Here is a 27,498-nt window from a genome sequence, read left to right as displayed (position 1 = left end):
CGAATCTATTGTCAGACAAAGGATTTTGTTGGTTTCGAAACACTTTTATAAATATAATAAATTTATTTCAAATGAACAAGTATATTAATTTCTTAAACAATACAATGGCAGGCTGTAAAAATATTCAATATATTTCTGGTTTTCGTTCCAATAATAATAATAATAATAAATTGCCTATCAAGTCAAGTTGTTTGATTGGTTAGAAAGATGACATAGTGAAAAACAATAAGCTATTTTGGCAAAGTATCTGAAGCAGCACGCTACTTTTGTGGTTTGAATCTCAATTAATCCAAAAGAGACAATCCGTATTTGGTGAGTCAAATCAAGCTAAGGAAGGCAATAGCTGTGCATACTTTTTTGTCCCTACATAATCATGTACAATATATTTTTATAGAGGGTTATTGTTATTTAAATTTTTAAAGTGATTTCAGAAGTGGTTTGGAATTAATCCATTTTTGTCTTTTAAATTTAGTTTGATCATATAAATGCGTTATTATTGTCTTAATATTTTTTGTCCTGTATATTAGAAAATTTAGTATTTTATGTATTGGTAGCACCTGTCAAATGTATGATTTTATTCATATCTAAGAGTTGATTTTTTAATTATATGCTCTATCGTAATACGTTAAATATAAACGTTTCTTAAATATTTGCAATGTAGTATTTATTTCTTGAAACTTTATTACCAACATTTACTTTTTTCAAATATCAGCTCACGTTTTCCAATTTCCTTAGTCATTAAAAATACTCTTAGGATAACAATGATAAAAGTCATCACAAATATTTAAAAAACACATGTAGTTTTAATTTGCGTACAAACTCAAACTCGGTAAAGGCTGTTACGTGCCACCTTATTTTCCGATCTCGTCTCAATAAAAATTGTATATGAAAACTTTGTATAAAATACATGAGTCTTTACTCAATCGTTTCTAAATACTATTTACAAAAATATTTAATATTTGCAAATTAGTATACTATTAAATATACTTATACTAAATCAGTGGTGTATTACAAGAAATTAGATTATTATCATTATATAAATTATTGTATCACAGGTGATATAATGAAACCAGTGACGACAAGTGCAAAAGATGGGACCCAGCTTTACGCTGTTATTTGTGGAGAACAGCCAAGGATCGTGACAGGAATACTGATGCCTAGTTATGGTGCTTTTCTTGTTAGAATCATTTTACTATATTTATCTGAAATTAAAAATAAGCATTAAGGAAGACATAATATACCGTGCTAACAATAATGTAGATGCCACTAGAGATCAAATACCATTAAAATGAAGATATTATTCTGAATAATAATGTTACTTCCATACCGCCGCGTCAGAACAAAGACATATTCAAGCATATATTTCATAGAAATATAACGATCATGACGAAATGATTTTTATTTTAGAGTGAAAAGTGTATTTTAAAAATATTACTATATGTAACATCACAAATAAAAACATAGTTGGAAAGACATGGATGACAAAGACGGAATAAAAGCACCGTAGAAGTTCTCTCAGCTTTGATTTTCATCTTGAAGTCCATGAGGTTACTTTGGAGAATTCTTGCGTCACCTCTAAACAACTAACATTTACAGACAGACTCAAATTTAATAAAACTGTTGCGTTTAACGACGGGCACTGGTGAACCTAATGTCTGTATCAAGCGACCGATGAGATGAAATAATAAATACCGGTACAGTGCTTCCAATTGGTCTGTTCCCTATTAATTTGCTTCTGGTTAGTATGCTACATATTAAAGTGCATCTGATTAATAAGATTGGATACTCGATCAATACTATATCATGTGATTAACTTCTATTACTGTGTTTCCGGTTAATGTCATTCTAATAATGTGCTTTTGGTTAAGTGGTTAGCTTCTAATTAATACTGTTCCGATTAATATGCCATATATTAAAGTGTATCCAATGAATGATCTTAAAATCAATGTGCTTCCAATTAATTTGTTTCCAAATAATGAGCTTCTTTTAATGTGATTAAAAGCATTAATGCAGTCCTTGCACAAGAGTGCCATTCCCCAAAGAGACCACAAAACATGTCGACAGCGGTTACCTGACTGTATTGTCATCGTACACTTCAGTGTGACAACTTTGATAATTACATTTAGACGATTTATCAATCAATTCCTGAGCAGAAACTCTCTGCAATGTTATTACTCAGTCTATTTCAAGTATCAAGGCTAAGCGAGGCGTAAATGTGAGTTGTCTGCAGTAGTGATATTCCGGCGAGGATTCCCTCGATAAAAATTTCACATTCTGGACCAATATGCCCTCCCCCCGCCAATCCCCACGTTATCCGCACATCTTGATGATGGTTTTAAAAACCACCGATATAATGCTTTATATTCCCTGCAAAGCGAGTCACGTGTATAATGAACTATAATGCTTTGTTTTCCTAATAACATTTTATATTTTGAACTGCTTGTATTGATATAAAAGGCTTTTAAGAAGCTTTTATATTCCATAAATAACCGGGATTATAACTCAGGAATTAATGGATACTTCAGTTATTCCTCGTAAAACGATTTTATATCATTTAGAGCATCGAGAGTGGAGTAAATAATACTATAATCTTTAACATCTACAGCTCGCTCTGTAATCTGCCAAACAGAGCTGCAGCATCTATTTAGCCTTCTCCTAAAACTATTAAAAGAAAATTAGAAAAATTAAAATTGCTTTCTTGCAGTTTCATAATTTGTTGTTATATAAAATTATAAAAAGGGAATTATAAAGTTTAAATATTTATAAATTCTGAAATAATTGAGGTTTGTAACATACTATTTAAATAATTTAGCGCAATTCATATTTAAATATTTATAAAATATTTTAACATTATCTTGTAATTTAAACTTGCCAGAAAATAGATTTTTGCTCATAGCCGAATGGGCAGTAACAAGAATAAAATGATATAGCTTTGTATTTGGTATCAAACGAATTTAAATGATTTATTTAGGAGCCAAAATGTTCTTTCTAATGGGTTTTAGCAGTTTTTACCACTAAAATTGTTTTATTTTATTAAATTTGATATACATAAGATAATAAATAAGATATCACATAGCACTATACTGTTAAAGTATTTGAGACGGTTTACGTTCTATATTAGATACCATGAGTAGATTATTGTTAAAGTGAGTGAAAATAATACTTTACTAAACTTGATATGGCAATTTCCATAAAACAGGAATTTGTGTTTAAATTTATCTTCTTGAGTTATTTATTGTTAGCAAGGTAACTTTACAATAAACAATCCTGTTCGCTAAATTATCCAAGTGCATTGTGTTAGATATTTTCTATTGAGCACACATTAATGAGGACGGAACCCCTTAGCGGCTCTGTCTTCAAGAAGCCAAGACTATCTTCAATTCACACTAGTCTACGTCAATTAATTTTTCACACAGCAAAGTATTTATATGAAAAAGCTGAGATTAGCTATAGAATATTATAAACATTACCAAGCAAACAATTTACTGGCAGACTACATCTAGTCTCTACCCTTAACGTCTCTGTATAAGGAAACTTGGGTGAATATTTGAAATTCGATATATATATATATATATATATATATATATATATATATATATATATATATATAATGTGTTAAATCATAAATTTTGAAAACAAATTACTGCAAAAACATTTAAATTTCTTTACAAAATCATAAGAAAGGAATGGTAAGAAATATCAAATAAAAATAACAATGACGTTATCCCTAATTATATACTTCATCAAACACACAATGAAGAATACGCGGCGTTACAATAGTGTTTACTAATTGGCCTGAAAATAAAAACTTCTTCCTGTTCTTTAATGTAATAAACATTTATAATTTCTTCATAGCCAGTTAATGGCTTAGTAATCAATATTTTGTAATGTCTCTCCAAAGTTGACCACATATTTTATATAACACTCTACAAGATTTTTATGTCATAAATAATTTTATATAAAAAAACATACATAGAGATGGAAAAATAAAACGTTTCATGTATATATTTTCAACATTCTTATAATTTTTTACATTCCATCAGTTAAAAAAATATTTTATTTTATTTTTAAATGCTATAACACCAATGTATACACATTTTCATGTTTTAACATATTTATATTTTTAATGATATTTTTATATTCCTTTTAATTGTAAGCAAATACACCTTTATAATATACGTTTTTACAAAACGACACGCAAAGTACAGAAATTTGACTTGAAAGGAAATATAAGTGTTACATTTTTATAAGTTATTAAACTAATTTAACAACCAACAAACATATTATATTATTAAATGTGTTAACAGAATACAATACAGAAAACATGTATTGCTTTATCAATGGCACATTATCTTTGTTGAAATGCATTATATAGATTTTTGAAATATATTCTTATGTATAAAACATTACATAATAATGAGTAAGAGCCTATAAAATGTTATTATAAGAGTATTATTTCTAACTCTGCGTAATATGAAATAAATATTCTGTTTTATGGTAAGATTCCGTGAGTGAAGACCAATTAGCGTGTTGACGCGACTTCTTGAGTTTAATGGTTTGTATTGTATTGTTTTACTATGGGGCTGCGCGTATAAAAGAAAGGTATATTCAATTGTTTTGACCAGTCGCAGACATTAAATTGGCTTTAAAGGAAAATAGTGAGAAGTTAAAATGTGTAACACATAGACGTAGATAATATTATTAAAAGGGTTTGAAACAAGCTAATGATCCGTATTCAGCTTAATTAAATTTAGATTTAATTCACAAAAAATAGACAATATATTTATTATTCACTTTTATTTCTCCGAAATGGATTTAAAATATGACAATAAAACGCAACAGCCGATATCCAGATAACGTGGCAATAAACAGCCACTCTTGTACCTACTCTTGATGCCGCGTCAGCTATGTTTTATTCAAGTCACTGGTTCAAAATCATGACGTTTCTAACATCATAGTGATTTTAGCATTTTATCTGAAGCAAATTAACTTTCTTTCTATTAGTTAATGTACTATACAAAAACAATAATTTAAATTAAACGATAAAGTGAACACACAGTTTTTGGTGAGGTTACAATTTTACAGTTATTAACAGAAATTTTAAGTTAAGGAAATAAAAATTCTTATCAAGAATTTACTACCTGATATACTTAATTTTTACTCGCAACAAATGATGCCGTGATTAGGGTAAGATTTTAAATATATATAAACCTAATAATTAATATTATTCAATAACTAGGTACTAGTTGTGACTCTAATAGAGTCCGACAATGTAACATTCTAGCACAGTAAAGATTAAAAGTTCCGATAGCCAGCATTAAAAGCTTGCCTAGCCTGCATACAATTTAGGCCAGAAAAACTGTCCATCAACAGAACAGTGCAACAGCTGCAGCTTTAACTTGACGGTCCTTTAACATGACCTCGTAATTGTATGTTTTAGGATACCTGGAGTCATTGAGTTTCGTTGTAGGTATACACAGCGGAAATTCGTGGTGTAGAGTCCTGTAATAAGCCACTCGTACGCCAGGTGCATGGGGCATTTGAAAAAAACGAGGTTAGAATAAGTGTCATTGTACTGGTGGCTAGACGCCCGCCTGCAGTTAGTTACCTTCATTTGTGTAACCAAAATAAAACACGTGTGTTGTATAAATAAACACAGTTTGAGACAGATTTAACAAAATACTGTACTTTCATTGATCAGTTTTTTACGTCGTCTTTGATAATTACTCTACGCTCTTTGTTTTGTGGTATAATATTAGTTTTCTTTATGAAATTCTTTACTTCATTTATAATTAACTATACTCTTTGTTTCGGAAACCGCTTTATTAATAATTTAAGTTAATGATTTTCGACTTTATCATGAATAAATATAATATTTCGGAAAACGATAGTACTTCCAATACTTTATGCATAAAATATATTCTAATAAAAAGATAAAACATATGCAGGAAAGTGGTATAAAAACGTGTTTTAGGAAATACCAATTAAACTAAATTACGGTGGGATATCACGTTGTCACAAAAGATTTTACAAGGTAATTAAATAAAAGCTAAAAAATGCACATGCATTACATCATTTACAATATTCAATACTAGCATTTACCTGCGACCTCGCACGTAATTTAGAGTTTTTAAACAGGGAGACCATGAAGATATTCTTTTAAAACGTCATTCTAATCATATTTCTGAAATGTGTAATAGTTACACAGAATCAATAGAATAGAATCACAGATTAGTATCCAATCTCTTGATTCACTTTATATTACGATTTAAAGTCTGTAATCATTGAACTTATTATCTCTATATACAAAAAGCAAAACTTTTACTACTTACTAAGTTCAATGATTACAGTTATCTTAGGTAAAGTTTAAAATTTATTAGATAAAATTTATCTAAAATATTACTGTTTTCAAAGATTACTTTTCTGGCATTTGAAATTGTTGACCTGATGGAAGTGGCTGCTATTATAAAACAAGTGTACCTATAAAGTTCTTGATTAAATTGATTCACTTGCATATTATACGGTTAATAATGTATATATACATATATATATATATACATATACATACATATACATACATATATATATATATATATATACATACATATATATATATATATATATATACATAAGTTTGTGTGTGGAGTTTAGTAAGATAATAAATAATCATAAAAGTTAGTTTTTTAAAGTACGCAATTTCTTATCCCTCTTATATACTTTTTCAACACCATAAAAATATACTTAAGTGGGAGATATATCTAAAACAGAATATTAAATCGGAGGTAAAGGAACGTAATTGAGGAATAGGTTTGTAGCTGATATATAATTTTACTGGTTTTAGTGCGATAAATTTTTGTTGCAATGCTTAATTAAAATAAATTTATATACAATCATAAAGCTTTTTAAGAAACGACATCATATTTTTAACCAAAGCCTTCATTAAGTATTATGGAGTTCTCTACAAGTCATCTATACTGATGTTTTATGAGAAATTTATCAGGGAGATAATAATGCTTTGAGACGAACTAAACTATAAAGTTGGCAAAGTATTAGGTATTAGTGTCCGATTCTTGAAACTAGATTTATTTTTTAGATCTAAAAAAATTTAGAAATATATTTAATATATAAGTAATATTAATTAATACTTAAAATATTGTTATAACTGATAACATTTATGTGGAGCAATACGTTTTGACTCGACTTACATTTTTAGTTTCAGAATCACAGCTATTTAAGATATCTTCTCTAAAGGAAAAAAGTAGAATTTATTAACCCACAAGGCTTTGGTTGTAGGGAAAGGTTATTTGAGATTTAACTATGCTTGAAAATATTATTAGTTTGAATTTGAAAGTTTTACAGTATTAAACTAATTTATCACAAACGTAATAAAATATTTAGAATGAATAATGGTATAAACATAATATCTTCAGCATAAATATGAAATATGGATGAAAAGTAAATTTTTTTATTAAATTTTAATGAAGTACATTCAATTGTATATGTAACATAAAATACATGCACATAAACACGTATTTTACTGCAATGATAATAATATTCCCACTGTAAATAAATCCTATATTCTGCTGGTGTTCTGTACAGATATTTTGACATGGTCCAATTGTTAATTTAAAAGCTGTGATTCCAGAAAAACTTAAAAGAATTAAACAAGGGCACGTTATAATGGGAGCAATCGATTATTGGTTATTATTTCGTTGTGGTTTTAAGAATATTATTCAAGACAGAAGGAATTGATCATTTCACCGTGATTTATGGATATGTAAATTATGATTTTCAGAAAAAGGTACGAAAACTGGTGAAAGATAAAATTTAGTTTTAAGTAACATTTACTTTTATAACATTATGTAGATAAAGAAACTGCTATTGTTATTACGCAATATTTCTCGAAACCATAAGATTGTACTTTCGTGTAAACACTGTGAAAAATAAGCACAATTATATTCTGCCATTTTTCTTTGGGCGTGATTACAAGATACCCAGAAGTAATATTTAATAATCTTCAATTAATTGTCATCAAATTTATTAATGTTTTACTGTCTTCAGGAAACCTATATAAAGGACTAGGAACAAAAAGTGTGTATACCCTAATATTTTTATCTTTTAAATACATCTAAAGGGACACAGATTGTACCACCTTTTCAATTATAATTCTATATAGCTTTAAAATATTTTTTTTAGTTTTTAGATAGGATCTCATGGGATATGAAATGTAAAGTAGTAATCAGAAGTTAAGGTAGGTACTAGGCTTACATCAAGTTGTTTGCATCGCAGGCATTCTAACTATGATGTGGTTTACAGCAAAGATGTTTACTGCGAGAGGCCTAAGCAGGTTGACATTAGTTCCTACATAGCTCAGATGTAGTGAAAGACATAAATCGATAATCCCCTGCTCGTGCTGTCTCTATAGAGGTACTGCTTGACTCGTGACGCAAAGTGAAACTTAGTGTCACAGGAGGTCAGGTAACATGGTGAGGTTCACGCTATGTGTATATGTATAACAACCACAGTAGGTCACAGGGGGTGTATAACATAGAGCGGTGAGCCAAGTTACGTGCTGCCACTGCTACTGCTGGTGTCGGGGTTTAATAGCCAAACTTACTGTCTTGTCTAAGTTACTTCCTTAACTTGCAATTAATTTACATTTAAATTCCTGTAGTGAGAGTTTCTAAAGTGAAATGTAGCATACACATACTTGTAAACTATTATGCTACTATAATTTCTTTTTAATCAAACCGTGAGATTAAAATTTTTTTGTATTTTACGTTGGATTTTTGAGAAGTAGGTCAAATAAAGTTAAACTTCACTATCCATTAACAAAATTAAAATTTGACGCACATTTCAATAACTTTACAAGCAATGTTTAAGCTAATCTTACGAACACTAAAGTATAATGGTTAAAAGTTAGATCTCTGATAGCCTCATAAATAACAGGCCGAACAAAAGTAAGTAAATTATATAGAATGTTGTCTGTCCCTCGTGTTTATGTTTTATTTATGCTAATCTACGAGAGGTGCAACCGAGTACCGTTTTAAAATATATACAAGTTGTTGAAAACGTCTTTCTGTGGACAATATCTGCATTAGATAAAGTTATATTTGACTCCCCAAAGCCCAACAAAATATCATCAAATAATATAAATATATTTGTAATGGTCGTTTTAGAGTACAAAGGAGATAAATGTTTTAATTAACTGACATTGTATTATGAAGTTTTTTATAAAGATACACTTTTGTGTGTGTATATATATATGTATGTGTATATATATATATATATATATATATATATATATATATATGTATATATATATATATAATTTCAATAAACATTGAATCATATATATATATATATATATATATATATATATATATATATATATATCACTTTTTTCTCTTCATATATGAATTTAAATATTATTATTATTAATACATAAAACATTAAAATAGGCCTTCAATTATATTGAATTATTATCAATTTTATAATAACGATTTTAATGTCCAACACAATGAATTGGACTGCAAATAAACAGACCTTCAAGAATTATATATATATATATATATATATATATATATATATTATTAATAATTTGTTTAGACTACTAAGGTTTTTTTAATTGTAGATTTCTTAACAAGACAAAAATGGAAGAGAATACCTTAGCCAAAGAGAAAGGAGCAAAATATATTTCTTCTGGAATATAATTGCAACAAATAAAGGTGATCATAATAGGTAAATTGCTCAGATTCGCTCCTATCTGATTCAGATACGATGTGTGAAATGGAAAAATCCATTCAATTGGCTTGTTTTGACACTCTATTCTTTGATTTTATTTAACCACATCAAATTTATTATAGTATCATATTAATTAACTTAGCCAACTTGCGAGTCACGCACCACTGCACAACGTTTTGAACTTTACTACATGACATTGAAATATTCCCAGGAGAATTCACTTTTGTTTGCCTTGTACCTTATCATTGAACGTATACTGCTTTTAGCAAAAACCAATGTGTACATTTAAACATATGATATATTCGAATCTATAAATACCTATGATAATTTATTGAATGGCATTCTTATTTATGAGGAAATAAACTTGAATTAATGCAGATTATTCGAATTATTAAAAGAAAATATCATAATTTTGTAACTGGTAAATGTTGCGTTGCATAATTGGTATAGATATTTAGATGATAAGTATAAATTCAAAAAGTTGTTATTTTTATTTATTGAAATATTTAAGTTTCAATATTTTACAAACACAAGTCACATTGTACGATATAGCAATTTGACTATCCCAAACGCCGCAATTATTTGTTTTTTACCCTTTTGAAGAATCAATAACTGTATTGGCGTGAGAATAGTTAGCCACTACACGTAACTTGCAATGGTGAGAAGGGTTTATTCAGTGTAAATGTTTAGCTCCAGTTCACCTTTCTCTTAGTGCAACGTCTGAAGTCCTATGACTTCACAAATCTCAAATCTGACGCCTGGAATCTGGAATCAATGAAGAAATCCAAAAAAAATTGGTTACGAACAACTCAAGTTTTAGACGCTGCACTATCAGATTATCAGAATTATCCCACATACACCCAGAATTTTGAGCAGGTAGAGTGTTACTCTAACATACAGTTGTACTAGTAGAGAACCAATACTGACCTCTTGGGCATATACAGGTTAAAGTATCAGTGTACTAGTACATATTACCCATATATACCCAGAATATGGAGGAGATAAACATAAGGTTGTACCTATGGCTTATACAGTTTTGGTATAACTCGTTCTGTCAAACATAAACATTGTGATACAGTATGGAATTGTGATATCAAACGAATAGTATTGCTACATTTCAATGATAATAAAGTAGATAACTAAAATTTCAAGATAATGTTAAACCGACTCCAGTATATAATTGGCTTGAAATTATTAAAAAACCCATATGCTAAGCAATTGTTTTTAACAGTTAGATACAGTGAAGTATATAATTATTTTACACCCTTATCATGTTATGGAATATTTCAAGTGTATTCATAAAAATGGGTATTGAATTTCCATCATACAATTGGAAAATAGCGGGTAGTCTGGTTGTTAATATGCAAATCTTCTAAAACTTTAATTCTGTGTAAAGTCAATACATACAAAGAGGATTTACAAACTGTCCAAACCACGGGACTAAATACAAATTAATCAGTAGCTAAACCCTTATGTTTAATTGATTGGTTTTTTGTAATGGATTAATCTTTGTTATTATTGAAGTGGCATTATAATTATACTTGAAGTGTTATAAGACAGCTGTCATTCTCTCAATATTAATATTTTAGATCACATAGTTTGACAATCTGAGATAAATATCCGTTGTCACAGAGTCGGAAGATAATTTGTAGTGTGACAGTAGTACCAAATTATAAATGATTCTACATTATTATTTTTGATGGTTAATGCTTAGATCACTGATGGAATGGTGACCATTTATTTGTTGGCTCGTTACTTCTTTTATTATTTATTAAATAATGTAGAGATAGCCTTTTAAGGTAAGTTTTTTAAAGATAAGAAACATTTTAAATGGTATATTTGAATTAGTATTTTGTATTTCCCTTAAAAAGACCGGGGGGAAACGCTAAGGATAAGGATATGACTTTACTGCGTGTATATGAACTTTGGGGTGTTTTTTTTTTATTAATGAAGGATACCTTCCGTAAGTATTATAATATGAATGAAACACACAAGTTCCTTGCATTGAGTGTCATTAAAAAATGTCCCCATATCAAAGTGTATATGATTCTATGGATTTCCATTGTAATACTTAATTGTATAATACTTAAAATACTTTTCTACAACTTAAAATACTATATATATATATATATATATATATATATATATATATATATATATATTATTACTTAACCTCATGAGTATTTTGGAGGCCGAACGCTCGAAGAAGTGCCTATTTATAATCAAATAAAATTTGTGTGAAGACGTAATTTTCTTTCAAAACAAATTGACATAAGTTTAGTATGTTCACTGTCGATGTAAGGACATTAAAATACGCACTATATTACCAATCGATATAGATCCTTTAAACTTTATTTTTATCCGTACGTGTTACGGCGGAGTTCGAATGAGAGAGTTTCAACACTTTCTCTTAAAAACCAACGAATATATATATATATATATATCTTATATATTATATATATATATATAATATATATATATATATATATATATATATATATATATATATATATGTGTGTGTGTGTCTTATATATATATATATATAAAACATGTGCATATTTATTGATATTTCGAATATCATGTTATATTCTGTTTATATAATAAAATGTAAGGTTTCTGTGTTAAATAATTAAGAATAATCCAGTATCAGTGCAACGCAGAAGAATCTCAGTAACATACACTCACTTTACTGACAGACGTCTCGTATAAGCGTGACTTGTAGGCAAAGGGAGGTTTACAAAGTTGTGCAAAGTACGATTTGGAGATCGCTAGGGAGTTGATATGTGCTGAGCTTGTTGCTGCTTATACGGGCTACTATGGACTATGTAGACAAGCAATTCTATTTTATATTTGCAGAAAAATCGTTAAAAAGTTGCATTACGCTTCATAACTTGCTATCGTGATAACGGAGCAAAATATTTAGTAGATTTCATTAACTAACCAGTTTAACTAAACACATTTCTTATCATCTTAATGTCAATCTTGCCTAGTTTTATGAATAAAGGCTTTGTTTCATACTTAGATACCCATAATTTATGAATGATTTAAGAAATAATTCACATATCTTTACCAGTCGTTATATATTAAGGATATAACTTACTAAAATGATAACATATATTTTTCTTAGCTGCAAATAGATGTAGCAATATTTTCATAAAATTGTATATCATACAGCAAAAGTTAAAATATAAAGATGCAATACTAAACCAAAACAAGCAAAAGTTCCTTATCTAATTTCCTATAATCAGTTAAATATAACAATGAAAAATTACTGTTTAGTTTAAAACTATCTCGATATGACATAATTTACTTACTATTCTAATTAGAAGTAAATATTTATTTTTATTATGTGTGTATAGGGTGTTGCTAAAATTCTTCTAACGTGGTAATTAATGTTTATGCCATATCTCAAAACCCCTGCTCATTTGTTACATTTACTATACTTGTGTCTTTTATATTAAAAAAAAAAGTTTAAACCAACTTGTCCAGCAAAACTTTACTCATATATGTTTGACTGGTCGCTCAGGACTGGTTTATCCCCTATTAACCCTTATTCTGCACACCATCATGGGCTACTGCCCTGTGCGTGAGTCCTACCAAACAATCTAAGAAGGAGAGTCGGTGCCGTAAAAGATAGATGGTACTAATGGACATTTCTTCGTTCACAGCATGCTCATCCTTTTCTTCCATTAATTAAATCGGTACTGGTTTCATAAATAACAAAACATTTTTATTATTTAAACAGTATTTAATTATTATAAAAGCAAATAATAAAAGTACTTGTTGTTGCTAGAATACATCGTGTTAGTGTTAAGAGATAGAAATATTCTCATACGCAAAGTTGAATTGTAAGTAACACAACTGATTCGTTAGAAATAGCGTATGATTTAAAACTAATATAATTATGATTTAAAACTAATGTATAATATATATATATATATATATATATATATATATATATATATATATATATATAATTTCAATAAACATTGAATCACAAAAAGTACTTGCTCCGCCGGGAGTCGAACCCGGATCTCTCACTTGCCGGGTGAATATGCTACCATTACACCACAGAGCGCTTACTTTTTCCGATTCAATTATTTTGTATTTGGCCGTATCTGTCACATATGCGTTTAAATAAGCAAACTAACATATGATCGGAAGACCAAACACCTGTCAAACGACTTTTATTTACGTTAAATTGTATAAATGGCAATAGCCTTATTTAATTTCAATAAACATTGAATCACAAAAAGTACTTGCTCCGCCGGGAGTCGAACCCGGATCTCTCACTTGCCGGGTGAATATGCTACCATTAAACCACAGAGCGCTTACTTTTTCCGATTCAATTATTTTGTATTTGGCCGTATCTGTCACATATGCGTTTAAATAAGCAAACTAACATATGATCGGAAGACCAAACAAATATATATATATATAGTTTTAGTCGTGGTTTTCATAAATGCACATTTTCAAAGTTATATAGCAAAATATTTTTGTCAAAAAATCGTGGCTCATTCCCCTTTCCATTTATTTTTGAGTTTCATGACCTATTAACCTATTCAGATACTACTTAAAATGCAAATGCTGTTCTACAAACAACTCAAAATTGAAAATCGCGTGCTGGTCCCACCCCCTAAACATAATAGGTGTAACAGCTCCGTGTGACAAGCATACCGGGACGGGAAGTTAGTTATGTGGTCTGGAATGTAGTGTTTAAAGTCAACACTCACTCTAGAGAGTATTACCGTTTCCACTACCTTGAATATAAACTGTTCTCGTATATACTACGATTTAGTATATCTGATTTAACAACCGATCAACAATATGCGGCCTTTTTCATATTTATTATCGGTGGAAGAAGTACAAATATTAGCGATTTCATGCATGATTTCACAATTTGTCTGCTTGTTCCAAATTTTATATCTAATTTTTAGAATTTATTTAAAGAACAGTTTACATTTTTTTATCTTACTCCTAGTTTAAAACAACAATACAGTTTTGAGGAAACATATAGATCGATATAACGCTTGCATGCGTTTGTCATTAATTTATAAATAAAGAGATACTATGGAAGTTTAAGGGAATTATAGGGAGCTTCATCGTAGTATGTATTTTATAAAGTCTAATTAAATGGAATAAAATTAAACATTAATAAGTAGTCTTAACCTATTATAACAACGATTTTCCGTAATCCATTACTAAGATACATCACCGGAGCGTGTGTTTCTTATTAATTTTAAAAAATAATTTAATAAACAATAAGCATTTTTAGGTTAAATATAATTTTGAGGTTTTACTCAAATGATATATGTATTGAAAAATATTATAGCGTTATTTCTGACGTAGCTCGTCTTCAGAACATCTAGTCACTAACGTCGTCTGTAGTCACACATTGATTATCATTTATATTAAAATATATTCTTTACATAATCTTTACATAAGTCTTGAGGTAATATTCCTTAGAGATGCCAATTTTTGTAAATACTTTGATGATTGGAAAGCCTTCGAATATTATTGCAATCTTATAATTTAGTTCTTCAATCACCCAGCTTTTAATTGCAAGTGAAATAGCGAATTAACAACTCAAGGTCGTGTGCATCTCACTAATTATTCAATCCTGACGCAATGCTTTAATCCAAAATTAATTAATCAATCTTGGAGCTTCAGTGTAGGGATATATAAATCGTGGCCATTTAGTTAATTTCTCAGTCAATAATGAATTGTTCATTTGTGAAGTAATCTCACTGTATTAAATATTAATCATGTAGTCCTGCAATCGCCTATCTTAGCGATTTGTGAAATTCGACGTACTGCTTTAGTTTCTCAGGTTCTAATCATTTATTACGAAGAGCACAAATATGACAGTTATTAATTATTCATAACATAGTGCTAAGTTCTCTCAGTTAATAAATCATTGGTAATGAAGTGCAAATTACTCATTTAGTAACTAAGCAACATAATGTAGTAAATGTTTAAAATTGTATTCTAATATTTGTTATATTTACACGTACGTGCGAGTGACTAATCACAAACATATCAGTGACTTATCATTTGTGACTTAGTGGAAAAATATCTCCGTGGTTAGGCAACGATAATGTAGGATAGTATTCTACAGATACGTGGCGTTTTACTTTCGAAAAAATATATGCCAAAATACAAGCTTTAATATTTTAACAATAATAGCTTTTGGAATATTAGTGTAACTTAGTTACTCGAAATATACTTCCTTGGGTGGTTAGGTGGTGTGATTAGTTGTGCAACATTTTGATAATTCAATACGGCCGGCGTCTGCTCATGGAACTTGTAAACCGCAATATTGTGTAAATTGAAATGAAACTTTTAGAAATTGTAAAAGTAATATTTTTAATATGTTACCATAAAAAATAAAATACAAATATTTGTATTAGAGATGTAGCCTCGAAAAGTGTTTGATAAATATGTATATAATTATAAAACCTTTTAACACTTTTTAAAACTTTTTATTTTCATACTATGTACATTTCGAATTCTGGGAATTCATCTTCAGGTATGAATTCATGCAGGTGAGAATTCATTTTAAAAAGTGTTAAAAGGTTTTATAATTATATATGTATGATTTAATAATGTTGTACATATTTGAACAGCTTCATGCTAATCCATTCACTTTAACCCTGACATTGAAAGTTTGGGAGCGCCTATTGCCGAGTTGTCTAAGACTTTGGAAATTTGGGTCTGAGTTAGAGATAGTGCTGGATCGAATCCTGTCTGAACAATACACTTTAAATAGTACTATTTATCTCGCACTGTATCGGAACTCCCTCTTATTCTGTTTGATAAAATCCACGCATGGTCAGTGGCCAATAAGGACAAGCAGAATAAGGATTAAAAGAGGATTGGCCTCTGTTTTTTCTAAAAACAAAATGGTCCAAATCTCTGATGAGAAAAGATTTTAGGAAATGGCTAAACGTATTAAAACAGTATTTAATTTATTACGACTATCTCTCAGTGAGCGAGCGCGCGCGCCGCGCACAATCGTGGTATTTATGCACGTTCCATGATTTACGTGGCATTATCCTTCTTTATGGACGAATTGTTAACAACTAGTTAATCATTAATCAATATTTCCAGGAATCACTCTTTAATTTTCTTAAAATTAAAACATTCTAATAGAGATTGTCGCCTGTTGTTTACTCATCGCATCGCCAAAAGAGTTAAATCAGTTTCCTTTAAAAATTTAAAATACTAAAATACTTTCATACATGTAATTATTATTTCAATGCGTCGTATAAAACAATATTTTCACATAATTCACTAGATTTATTTTTAAAGCTTTGAACTAGGTGATTTCAATAAACACAGCTGAGGCCTCAAGAAAAAACAAACAGGCTCATCAGTTAAATACCTTGAGATTTGAACCTTAGGTATTCTGTTTTACATACTAGTTACATTCTTAAAAACAAATTAATGTTATGATTGGAATTGAAATGGGCAACTAAAATATTTATGATCATTACTAAATAATCATTTCACAGAATATTGCATTACTCAGTATTATAAAACAGTACTTAAAGAAGTAAATAATTGATGGCTTTGAAAAGACGTACCTTATAAAGTTGAAATATATCTTAGATCTAAACTCAGAAGAAAGTGCAATTTTTTAATTTTATTTCAAATGAGAACATAATATAAATGCATTCTACTGTACTACTTGAATCTGTTTCACATTTGACAGTTACTGTTTTACTAACCCTGTTTTATATTGGCTTGGTCCATATTTTTTGTGATTTGTATCATACGTTACTCAATAATGTGTACCTCATAACCAAAAATTGTCTCAAAATTATTCAATGGTATGGCGATTATAAACAACGATTTTTATCCAATAAACATCTATAAAACATTTGCTATAATGTATACGTGTTTGCCAAAAAAAATAATAATTTTTTATTTATATGTATAATCTGTAAAATCTGTAACCTGTAATCTGTAATCTGTAACCCATAAAGTTTATTTTACATTTTCTTAACATGTTGTGTCAGCTTTTCCTATAAAACTATTTTATTTAAATTTTCTTTCATATGTGATAAGGTTGTATATTCTGAGAGCTTGTCGCAACAGTAGCGAAACACCCAAACGAACTGAAGCCAGAACTTCCGCTTTGTTACCAAGTGTTCTCCGGTACTTCCTTCCGGCGAGGAACGCTCAGTACGTGCCACAAATATATCTTCTTACCTCAAATCACCTTATAGTTGAGGTATCTTTGGCACATCTGTTACTGGTAGATATATCCAAATGTGCTAGACGTAATTTCTCAAAAGAAAAACACAATTAAGTTTTATTATTTTTTAATATCTTCAAATAATCAAATAATGATATTTTGTATAAAACTTAAAATTACAACTAATTAAAAATAATATTCATATTGGAAATAATTGGTAGCCGATACCAGGTAGTCTTATTGGAAGCAAATAAAGAAGTTACGTTGTAAACTAAAGGTAAATTTAGAAAAAATACTAAACAGGAGTACCTGTGTCCTTCAGTGACGTAAGTAAGAATTGGCTTTGGGAGATTGATACTACACCGTGGAGTTCGGAAAAAATATGAATATTTATAATTTGTAATAACTTAGGATAGGCCTAATTCAGAATAATACACCTATACGATATATTTTTATATAAGTAAAATTGATATTATCCGTATATTTTGCAACTTTTATGGATATTTGTGTGGAGTGCTGTTCTATCTTCTTCATCTCCCCTTAGTTTTCCCACTCGTGTTTTTAGATTGCCTAGTTGAAGGTGCCAGTCAAACGATAATTGCTGCATATTCCTCAAAACTACCATGTGCAGTAACATGCATGTTCCTTACGTAACAACCTGTCACAGACGACAAAAGAAAAACACTAAGATAGGGAAATATGATTTTAATTTGTTAAAAATGAACCTACTTTACTTGCGGTTAATATTACAAATTAAGTTATAATTTCTAGAAAATAGTAATCGGTGAAGAATTTACCATATCCTGAATCACTTCTGAATGCCAAAATCAGAAACAGTTTTTTTAATAATCCACTGTATAATGCATATACCAGAACAAAATATCCATGCATATTAGCTTCTAGTATGGACAATTTTGTAATATTTTATTTAAGTTCTTTTTGAAATTTTGCAAGATTTAAACGTACGTACAAGACAAATTAGGGCAGTAATAAATCGATAGGGACAATATAAAATGCGATTAGTTTCAACCTTTATAAAAAATATTATTCTTATAATACATTATTGAGCTACCTTAACCCGTCTGTATTTAATTACAACATTAATGTTTTAAAGTACCCAAATAACAATAATATAATGCAAAATTTGTATTTTATATTTAATTTAATCAACCCTCTTCATTAGAGCGAAGAGCGATTTCCTATAAAGGCAATATTTAGAGCCTAACATTTAAAGATATTAATGCGGGATGACAAACCTAAGGAGGCATTGTTAAGGTTCCGGTATTAGTACTTACGTTTTTATTATACACTATGATAAATGGTTGATAACTATTAAAAAAAATTTCTCTTAACACTTCTTTTATATATGAATTTCAAATATTGTTAGATACAGCCCATATTTTGAAATCTTAATAGGTTATTCGGGCAATAAGATTTGTTTTGAGCTCCTCAATAATAAAAGCTGCGCTTTTATTTGCCCAGAAAAATATTTGTAATGTCAAACCTGGTTTATGTGGAGTGTGATCGTGAGTGTTAGTGGGGTGGGATCCAACATTACAACGCTCGCTGTTACTGGAGGAGAGCAGCCAAGGATCGTGGTGTGGATATTGATATCTCGTTAGGTTTGCTGAGCCACAGGAATAGCATGGTCCTTTTTAGCATATAATATACGATGTTATATTTAACTGGCAGTAAATTAAAAATTTATAATCTATTGTTTTAAGATCTAATGAACTACAAATTACATTTACTTAAGGTTTGTATAACCGATCCTTTTTATTATAAAATATCCCACCACTGTTTGATATTATCTAAAGCTTAGCTTACTGTACTTGTATAACTCTAGCAATTTTCAATCTATCCCTAAGGTGACACAATAATTGTATTATGTAAGATATAACAGACTATGCAAAGATCTTAGTACTTTTAATGGATTTAGACTATAAACATACAACGTTTATATAATTATAATATAATGTATATACATACATATAATAACTAGCTTGATGTACCGTCCCTTTCTAAGGGATCAAAACATAAACATGTTTAACTGATTTTAAATTTATATGGGAGCTTAATGAAAAATGTAATATTTATTTACATAATTATATTATACTTTGTTTAAAATTATATCGTTATTTAATCATATTCTGATCTTAATGTTTTTATTTGCTCGAGTTAGTATTAAAAATTTCTTATAGTCTTCTACAGAGTCACATGCTTGTGAATTACATGACAATCATAAAAAGTTAATATTTTAAAATCTTTTTTGATTCCTTGCATGTATTTGATAAATAAATAACTGTAGGCCGGAGCTTTATTAAACAACCCATAAACAATCACACCATTCTTATAAACCCGTTATGTTAGCAGAGTAAAGTTTTATTTCGTTTACGGATTAAGTAGGAACTGTTTTAACTCATATACTAGGACAAAAGGCCTTATTATTCTTTCCTTACAACAAAGAATATTTACAGCTGCGAACAAAAGTAGAGTTTCATAGCCGAGTTGCTGCTTCTGACACCAGATTAATTTTTAATTATTTATAAAATAACAGAATCTTTTAGATTTACTGGATTCTTGTTGCGGTTCACCCATGACATATGAATAAAACAGACAATCTTCAGCAATTTGTCGTATATCATATAGGTTTTAGTACAAAATGTACCTAAAACATATGGGTTAACTTATATTATTCTCAAGGTTTTCTAAGGGTGAATAGACAGACACTTACAGTCATACAGAAAAGAAATTAATACAAAAAATACGCCCGGCCAAATACCATGTTTGGACATTCACCAACATACAACGCATTCTTTTCTGTGTCAAAATTAAGTTTCAGCCAATAATTAAAGTCTCCGAATACCATTTTTCTCGAGATATCTTGCCATATGATACATACTAATTTTAGTTCATTAGATTAGATTTTCCACAGTGTTTAAATAATAAAATTTTTCTCTCAAGTGTTAGGTTTTGCTAAAGCTCAGCCAATAATAGCAATAATGTGATAAATTTTTAAAGGCAATAGTCGTACTGAAAAGGCACGTCATTTTATGTACGTGTATTCAACAAAGTATCTTGAAACATTCTGACATAAAAAGTGTAAACAAAATTTACCATAGTGTTCTTTTGTCAAAAGATTAGTTAATTTTTCACATACAAGCTAGAATATTGCAAGGTTCACTGGTCATTAAACATGCAATGTTTTGACTTTCATACAAAGAGGTTCCACTGTAACACTTCTTTGTGACAAATAACATTTTTAGTTGTACAAAGAACAAAGTGACAGTTACAATGTTGAATTTCTGCCGTATACACGGTTGTATTTATATGTCGACTTTATAACGATTGTTTACATCACATTCAGACCAAGCACTTTTAAGTTGTCTTTAAACATATTTGTAGTCTTTATGGCTATAAAACATATAGATAGACTTACAATGGAGAATTAGTAAGTATGAATTTCAGATTAAAGGTATCCTCTGTTCTGTACACAGTTTACATATCAAAGCTATTAAATTAAAATGGAACGTTTCTCCTACTTAAAAATATTACTTTATAATTTTAAAATTTGGCACCATTTCCCAATATGTCACCTACTTGAGAGTTTAGTGTGAAACAAACTATATAAAACTGTACTTCCAGATATTGCTTCATCTGAAGTTTTCCAAGATATATAAAACCGTCTCTCATACGATCTGGATAAGTTGTCCAAATATGTTTTTTTTATGTGGCGTTTGGACGTGACAAAACCAAACGAACGTTCTAATATGGATTACTTTTTTTATTATGTTTTATTGAATAATTGAATACCTGATCAGGAATAAATTATTTGTTAAGCAATTTAATAAATAATTTATTTTTCCAGATATAAATTCATTTGACAAATAGTGGGCTAGATCAATTGACAATATGAAAAGCTATTTTCCACTCATACAGACACTGCTGAAGTGATGTATGAAGTGCACATTAACCACTCATTACAAATGTAACGTGTTGATGTCTATGTTGTTTACATACATATTAGGTATAATGGTTCATGTGTGACGTGAATGCCGGGGAAGGGTAGTTATGTGGTCTGGAATGTGGAGTAGGCTCCAGGGTTACATCTCCACAGTTGCTATCAAAGTGCGCTTCCATTATAATTATCTTAACTATGTTTGCATATTATGAGGTTGTCTTGGTTGATGTGTAGTGTATTTTCTCTTGTTGTCCGTTGAAGGATGAAATAGCATTAAATAGAAAAATAAATAATTTATAACTTGGATTGTAATTTTAATAAAAATGTTTTGTTTGTTTAGAAAACGAATTATACACCAGATTAGTTTGTTTTGGCCTAAAAATTTTAATTTAAAATTCTTTTATATTTGTTTATATAGTAAAAATATAATTCATAAAAGTAAAATATGAGGAAGTAAATATATAAGTACTTATTTCTACATGGATGGATTTGTATTACTTATATAAATAATATTATAATTCAGATAATTAAATATTTAGGTACCTTATGAAAGGCCCACTGTATTTTCCTTTAGTAACAATATATGACTAAACTCTAAAACTCAGAAAATAGCAATAAACTATTCACAAATATTTGTTAATAAGGTGGAATAATGAAATGTATTTGAATGTTTAAAGAACTTTACGCTTTTACTTTTGGTTGTATAGTTATGGGATTATTCACATTTTACACACACACACACACACACACACACACACACACACACACACACACACACACACACACACACACACACACACACACACACACACACACACACACACACACACACACATATATATACGAGTATATACATATATGTCTTTTTAATTTTATGTGTTACACAACGATAAAACAAAAAAATGTTAGTATAAAGGTGAAAAAGTGTTTCGAGTTTAACATTGTTCTGAAGGAGCTAAAAGCGAAATGGCCGCCAGTCCTTAAGAACAGATTTAATGGGTTGGTGGTGATCTTTTGATGAAACTTAGTGAAAGATAATTTATAGTAAACCTAATACTACTATTGTACTATTCTTTTACACGGTAAAACACACACACACACACACACACACATATACATTTATAAAATACATAGGTTATTTTGTAACTAATCTAAAACTGTAGATTTATATCACCGAATGTTTGTCCACAACAACATCTTAGACTTTTTCATCTGACTATAGTAATACATCATCCTAAACAAGTAAATATACACTGCTGATTAATATCATCTCTTACGAACAGTTTCTATTTATAACTTTTTTAAGTTAACTATTACATACTTATATATTTTGTATATTTTTTTAGTATCAAAGTCATCAGATAAGTTTAGTCGAACATGTTTTGTGGTTGTGACCGTTCTGATAAGGTTTACCATTCATAAACCTAATTGAAAGACAGACGAAAAGCAGCACCCATTCGTTTTATATGGCAAACGTAGCATCAAGAGAAGCAAACTCTCCTAAATTAAAATATTAAATTAAATTTTGTATAGTTTCAAAGCAGATGGTTTTAATTAACCTAAGCCGAAACGGCAGGAAAACACAAACAAGGCCAGCAGCTGTATAATACCACGTGATCCGGACATCGGCTTCCCGTTTTATTGTCTTTTTATCTCATCCAGAGGGAATATGAGTATAATAGGGTTACGTTTGATTTAGCAAATTTAATTCTTACAAATGAAAATGTAAATCAGTTTTATACAAATGCAAATCTAATTTCAATTAATAAACTTTTAATCAGGCATCTATTCTCAGTATTAAAACTATAATTACTTTTTTAAACTGTTCATACTTTATACTTCAAACTGGCTTTTTAATAAAAACGAATAATACGTACCACTCTGTTTAGTTAGTATAAAATTCAATTTAATTTTTTAATTGATTTGGTTTATGTTCATAGTCCCTGCCTAACAATCAACACTGCACTAGAGAGGATGACGTAGCATCAGGTGATTGCTCTCTATTGGCCGAGACAATTTTATGTACTCCCGTGGTACATCACCTGAGATCACATGACATTACCTGATTGGTCGGCAGAGCGTCCCGTATGCACTGCCCGGATTGTAGTACTCCAAAATGTAACTCCCTGTATGGAGGGTATCTCCCTTGAGGCAGTCTATTTCGAAATATGAATCCTCATAGGGTGCATCTATATATCTCGTTTCTCTTCCAAGTGATTTTTTCGTTAGGTTCAATTTAATTGCGATAGAATTTCATCAAGAAATAATACAAGGTGCTGGTATTATTCTTGAATACCTCCTTGCACAGCTGAAGATTTTTTTGGAGTTAGTCGTTTGCCCTCGACAGATTTGGATTCCCTCATAACCACTTGTCTCGCCCTTGACGCAAGTGACATTATTGTGAAATGTTTCTATACTCTCTGTAGGTCCACTTGCCCGTCTACCTATGTACCGACTGTGCCGGCCCTGCGTGACCCCCCCCCCCCACGGGGAGAATCGAAGTATCATATGTGTCCTTGCTTGGGATCCTGACCTGTGAAGTGACTTCGGTGGTGGCATCATTCCTCTATTTAACCCATTATCACACACTCTAACTTTCACTTTTCCAACCACGTACATTGTTCTATTAATTATTTTATTTAACGTGGAAACAGTATAACCTGTTTTTATTCATTGGCACCTGTGAAGTGACTTCGGTGAGTGGCATCATTCCTCTATTTAACCCATTATCACACACTCTAACTTTCACTTTTCCAACCACGTACATTGTTCTATTAATTATTTTATTTAACGTGGAAACAGTATAACCTGTAATTATTCATTGGCACTCTCCTGCCTATACGTTTTCATTTTACTTTGCCTCGTATCAAACAGTTTGTCGTTCTTATTTATTTCTTTATATCACACAATTTAAATACGTTGTTTATAAAAATAATGGATATTACAGCATTTAACCTGAATTGATTTCACCGTAATACCGACTTTCAGAATGACCCAATTGTAACAATTTCTTAGCTTTTGCATTGCTTGTTGTAACATTAACTCTCAATTCATTGTCCATCTACCGCTTTGGGATTATACTAAAAGGTGAGTAAGTTATCTAGATTATGCTGTACGTGGGCTACAGTTTTATTTTCATAATTTTTTTGAAATATTAAGTATATATTTTTTCTTAAAAAACGAGAGATCAAACAAAAGGAATGAGAACATATGTATTCTTTATTATGTACAGAAACAAAATAAAAGAGATCAATAATGTGTGAATGTTATTATAGTCCGGTTTTTATGAGAAACCGGTGACGACAAATGTTACGCTTTTACTGTGGGAAACAGCCAAGGATCTTGACAAGAAAATTTATACCTAGTCAGGTTGCTTTTACTTTAAGAATGATATTACTATATCTAGCCTTAACTAATATTAAGTACTAGGGAACCCTAAGGAAAAGTTGTGATAATGATAATTTTTTATTCCGCTGGATAAAGATTTCTATTAAAAATAGAAGTAGTATTCTGAGCAATAATATGTCTTTTTTACCGTAATGGCAGAAGAAAGACTAATTCATGCATATAAAAAAATATGCATATAAAAATGAAAAAAGGAATATACCATTCAGGTTTTCTTTTTTTGAAACATCAAAATGAAGGTAAAAGAAATGTTAATGGCTTGTTAGAAAGTTACTATGATATTTGTTCAACTACTACGTGTAAGTAGATAATACAAGGAACAACAAATATCAATAGAATACAGGATTTAATAGCCCCGACGAAGTTTTGTCTTCTTGATACATCTCGTGAAGTTTATGAGGCTAATTTAGAAACTCTTTGCGATTCTGTTACAAATGTAAATTGAGACTCAAATTTAATAAAAAAAATAGCGATTATGACTAGCACGCATGAGTCTGATGTCCATATCCACGATAAGTCTAAATATTCAACGTCAACACTGGGCTTCCAATAATGTGTTTCTTAATGACCTGCTTCTGATTACTGTGAATTCAATTAAAGACATTCCGAATAATATGCTTCAGATAAATGAGTTTCCAGGTACTGATCTCCCAATTTATGCTTATCTCGTAGAAAGCATTTTCGTTGAATTTATTTCTTATCTAGAGACAATCTTAGTGGTTGATTATATAAAATTCTTCATTTCCAATACGCCACATTCTAGGCATGCAAATTACTACAGAAAACCTTCTCTTATTACTGAAATACCAATGGCACAGAATGCGCACGCCGCTACATTATTTGTAAATCCTGCTAACTGAAAGAAAGCGGGTTTGATTCCTGAGGAGATACGTCTTGGGAAAGGTTTCCCACGAAAACCTCTGGTTTATATGATTAGGAATTAACTGGAGAGAAGGAAACCGCGTTACATTGTTGATTAACATAATCACGATCGACGCTTAAAGCTACGACTTAACGAACTGGAGCTTAAATCAACACTCACATTTAATGAACGCTTCCCACCATAGATAAATTGTATTCTTAACATTAGTTTTCTCCATCGTTCTTAGATATCGTGTCTATCGCATCATAATGCTCTGAATTGTGCAACTGATGAGACAATGATAATACTCTTCACCTAGATTACACTACATTTTGTGGTCTAGGATTTTGTTTTGATCTTATTCGTTACCTAAGTTTTTGGATATCTTCAGACGAACATGACTCCAGATTTTAGGAGTCATGTCAATAACGGTTGCAGATCCCAGACACTGCACTAAGATTAAGATGAACAAGAGCTAACATTCACATGAAAATTGTGTTTTGCAAGCGCAGTATATCCAATACTATAAGCTCAGGTAAGATAATATACATATAAATGTGTGTTTGTTTTCGATGGAAGGTGAACGAGCAAACATACGCTCATCTAGGAAGTTCAGGAGAAATGTTCATCTTGTCTGAAAAGGCGATAATATTTATTTCGTCTCTGAGCTCAAACTCGTACTTTAAAACTTGAAATATTTTCAACCTCCCGTCCATCCAAAGGGACTCAGAAAGTTTTCTACAATTGTCAGAAAATGTGTTGATTAGTTTTTATCATATACAAGTGATATTATGTATATTTCAAATTTATTAAAAACAGGTAGATTTATCTTAAAACCGTTAACCTAGTCTTACGATATATTCAAATATATATATATATATATATATATATATATATATATATATATATATATATATATATATATATATACTTAACATATTAGAAGTTTCTTAATGAAAAAATAAAATCGTCAATACTAAAAAGATTTCTTGTACAACTTAAATTAATAAAACGGACACATAAAACCATAAACGTATCATATTAAATCTACCGGAGTAAAAGTGTAAATTCGTTTCCATGCATGGTATCTAGCCACCTTTTATACAAATTGGCCACATGAAACAGGTAGCGTGCTGATGGCCAAGCCACACGACAGCAGTAAATCACGTGTAACGCAAATGTCGGGGAGAGGTTGATGTGGTTTGGAGAGCAGTCCTTACAGAAGAGTCACATTCACTCACAGAGACCACAGGAATGTCAACGATGTTTACACTGTCTTCGTAAACTTCGGTGTATTAACTTTGATAGATAAATTTAGACAATTTA

Source organism: Homalodisca vitripennis, chromosome 5 (genome assembly GCF_021130785.1).
Source record: "Homalodisca vitripennis isolate AUS2020 chromosome 5, UT_GWSS_2.1, whole genome shotgun sequence".
Lineage (NCBI taxonomy): Eukaryota > Metazoa > Arthropoda > Insecta > Hemiptera > Cicadellidae > Homalodisca > Homalodisca vitripennis.
Note: the sequence above shows the minus strand (reverse complement) of the source record.